The following is a 4,404-nucleotide window of genomic DNA, read 5'->3' on the forward strand; positions in this document are numbered from 1 at the left end:
GTGCAAAACCGAAAACTGGTTAGTTGATAGATGGCTTGCTGCGCCGCTCTGCTTTCTGATCTTCCACTCACTCGAAACTTGGACCGCATACATATGTACATGGAAGTGAATCGTCTTGAGAATTATTAAAAAGCTCCCACTCTGCCTCTCTTTCTCTCTTTCTCTCTTTCTCTCTCTTATTTATATGCATGATTATAAATATTTTTCCAATACCAAGAAACTTTTGCTTTTGATTAACTGTTGTTTATACTTGTTTGAGGAAATCCCCGTGGAATCCCAACTGCACGAAACCCATGCCATTATCAGCACATTGATGGGTGGAGGTCTCTACACTGGCTGGTTGTTGGCGCCAAACGACTCAGCGGTTATTCTCAAATCTTAAATACTTTGCAAAACAAAATAAGATTATCTGCTTGCAAAACCCCATATGGAAACCATTACGTATACATTATAAGTTTTGACGTTATCTAATATTTTTCAAATGAATTAATAATAGGTATACTTTTAGTATGTTGAGTTCAATAAAAGCTCACTTAATATTAGCGATCCTTAAGATTTTGCTAAAAAAATTTAAAATTTATGAAACGAAACGTATTTAACTTACATTTACTTTAAATGAAAAATACTCCGCTGAACCCCAAGGGTGAAGACTGGTAATAGATACTCGTACCTATTGCATCTGGGTCTCTAGGTCTGATTTTTTATCTGGATGTTCGTTGCTCCTCAATAGCACATCATTTTGATGGTGAGGGTACAAAAACACCTGGGTCAAGGTATCCTGTAACTGTTCCGAAAATCAACTTGGCTAGGAGAATTTAAAAAGCCCATTCTCGAACTTAGCATACCGATAGCTGGCGCGCTCCGTAATAAGATAGCCTTACTTGAAACGCGGTGGCTATAAGGAAGCGGACATACTATCCCCTACACTTGTGGAACCAAAATATGAAGCAACGTAATCTCCTGTAAAAAATGCATGGGGAACTAATTGTTTCGAGAATAGGGTAGCGTTTGTAACGAGTTCAAAACAGCCAAACTACGGTAGGAGCAAAAATTTTGAACAAAGTACAAGTTACAAAGGCTGGCACTGGCAAAGTTGTTGAAGGAATATGACAACACCAGCGTCAGCCGGTACCAAACCCTGTAGCCAAAGTATGGCAACTAAACAGAGAGAGGAGAGAGATACCAAAAGTGCCTCTGCTAGTTTTGCATCTGTCAGGAAATGGCCCATTCTAACGTCTAAAATCCATTGATGACCTTCTTCATTTTCATTTTTGCGCAAAAGCGGTTCCATTCAACTTTAAGCTTGAACCGCCAGCAATGGCAGCCAAGAGACAAATATGAGCTGAAAAGGTTAAGCCGTCAGTCAAAAGCCCAAAGACAGAGGATTTCTAATGTAGCGTGGAACCGCATTATCATTGGTGTGCTGCATGAGAGAGATCAGAGATCCAGAAAGAAATATCTCCAAAGCCCAATGAAAATGGATGCAAGCAAGATTCGCTGACAAACGTGGCAAGTTCTATTAAGCAATCCTGGTCCACCACCGTCATGCTTAAATGCAGGCTGGTTCCCAGGATAGATCGATATTATAGCATATATACTGACGAGAGATGGCTCAGCTTTATACGACCGACCGACGACGAGCTAAAGTTGCTGCTCAAGTATAATTTATACAAAACTATTTTAAACAAAATATAAAACAACAAAAAATATTTATTTCCTTTGAAACAAAGAATATTTTTCAAATGTCTTTGGTATATTTGCAACGATTAGAGTTTATTATATGCTCGTCTTTCAATAATATGTTGTTCGTCGTTCCATTTTGAAAGATCAGTTGGGCCTAAAAAAGTTAAAGCGCGATTAGTTCCAAAATTACTCAATTTTTTCGAAAACAAGCTACGCGTTAACGTCTGTATAATAATGCTTCCCGAATACGAGGATGCCATGTAACATATTATTACTGGCGATGAGTATTGAAAGCAAACGATCAATCGGCTGAATATCGTGGCAAAAGTGAGCAGAAGACGAAAAAAACCAAGGCGTAGCAGGTAAAAAATTAAGGTTATATTGAAAGTAGTCTTCGATTGTCGAGCTGGGGTGCACTCCGAATTCCTTCCGACCGAATTGTCAACAAAGAATACTATTTGAGTGTTATGCGTCGTTTGCGCGAATCGTAGAAAGAGGCCCGAATTATGGGCCGACAACTCTTGGTTTTTGCTCCGCGATAATGCATCGTCGCATACTGCATTGATTTCTCGTGTATTCGGTATTATTTCATTGAACAATATATTCCCATGAAATAGTTTGTAACTCCTTTTAACTGCCCGCAAAATAGTAACTGCAATAGGAGTTCTTAGGAAATTTCGGAGACCCAATAAAATACAAGTATGTACTATACATATAAAAATTATCATATCTATCATACATATATCAACATTCGATATCGAACACAGTAGCATATAGCTGCGATACAACTAACCGATTGAACTTAAGTCCATGTATGTCAAGGAAATTTTACGGAGGTTATTGTCCAAGTTATAGCTGAAATATCCGATGAAATTGTTCAGTTTGAAAAAACTTTAGTCTTTTGCTGCCATACAAACTGACTAATTCAAATCATAATAAAGCTATTTTGTACCCCTCTTTTGCTATATAAAATGTGAATGATATTTTAGATTCGATGCATCCGGAGTTAATGCTTTTGTTTTAATTTAAATTTAGCTTTAATGCTGCATTGAGTAACTATTGTGAAACTTTTAATTGGTACTATTACTGCGTTCGATTTGTTGTGGTTGCATCGGATTATCAAATCAATACTATAATGTGCACACATTCATTTGCGGTTGAGAGGAAACGCACGTTTAGTGTACCGATTTACGAATAAATGTTGTAGCTTTAGCGTATATTGTTATTGTTGCAAATACACAATAGCCCTATTAATTATTTCTGTCATCATATCTGCGGGTATCGATATAAATAGATGATTTATAAGCGAGCGCCGATAATTCATTAAAAACCAAATCAACAATATATAAAAACGCATATATCTTCATGATTAAATAATTGCTTTGAATAAGATTTATTTACAAGCTATGCAAAAAAAATGTGCGGGACGAGTCTATTACACCCTTCTTCTAGCTCAGTAGGGTTTTATTGATCATGAATTGGTCTTTCACCCTTTGCTTTAGAGTTAATCCCAATCAAAGGCGCTTTTAGAAGATTCCAGAATAGATACTTTAAAAGAAATAAATTAATACATTAGCAATTTCTAAGAGTTTTCTCCAACGAAAGTTACATTTCAAATATAATTAAAAAAAGTTGCTTTCTTGGCATGTGTCATTGCTTATTGGCCTTAAAAATTATATATTGGGTAGTTCACTAAGTAGTTTCGGGTTTTTGCCGAATTTAAACGCTATTTTTATTGTGTAGACCATTTTATGAAATAAGACTAATTCAATGTTTCATTAGTCTCTCCAATCGTTATTCGACGATTTGAATCGATCAACGGCTTTATTTTATCTACATTGGCTTCAAAAGACCTTCTAGCACGATTTTCAATATCGAAATTACCGAAACGAAGTTTTGGCATTGGCGTTCGATCAACTCATCTTCTCCATACACTTCACATTATTTTCGCTTTTTTGGAACCTCATTTTTAACCTATAAATTTCAGTTTGGGGAACAAGAAAAAATCCCATGGAGTAAAATTTGTTGAATATGGTGGTTAATTGATGGTATTCATAGAGACAGACTGAGACAGACATTTTTTCAAAAAATTAAAACTTCAGTGAAATTTTCGCCACCTTTTTTTTTCAAATAGTTCTAATAAAAAAAATCTTTCATTCAAGTCTTTATGAACTTTACCTCAAAGACCTATGTAAAATTTCATAAAGAAAGGATCAGTAGTTTTCGAGAAATCTCGCCAAATTAATTCAAAACCACAGTTTCGAGAAAAACGCGTTTAAAGACGGCGCACTTAGCTCAGCTTGCCTCGACAAAAAAAGTTTTCAAGGCTGTATATCCGAAATTATTACACGGATCAACTTGAATATTTAAGACAATATTCTGGAGGAGTCATAGAATTTAATAAGACAATAAAAAAATCGAATTTTTGACAACCGCAAACCCATGTAATCCCTGAATGAGCTGATGTAAATAAACTGTCAAGCTCTCATATTTGTCATAGTAATTAAGGACAACCCTACCAGCAATACATTACAATTTTTTGAAATATCTTTTACCGTAATTTAATTACAATTTACCAGTTCTTTTTTGTAACAATCTATAACGGTAAACAAAATTACTTATTGAATGACCCAATTGACCACTATCTTTGATTTTAATCAACGTCAGTCAAACCAAATCATCCAAACATTATTGAAAGCAAGCGATCTGCGAGTGTGTATG

Source organism: Bactrocera dorsalis, chromosome 5 (assembly GCF_023373825.1).
Source record: "Bactrocera dorsalis isolate Fly_Bdor chromosome 5, ASM2337382v1, whole genome shotgun sequence".
Lineage (NCBI taxonomy): Eukaryota > Metazoa > Arthropoda > Insecta > Diptera > Tephritidae > Bactrocera > Bactrocera dorsalis.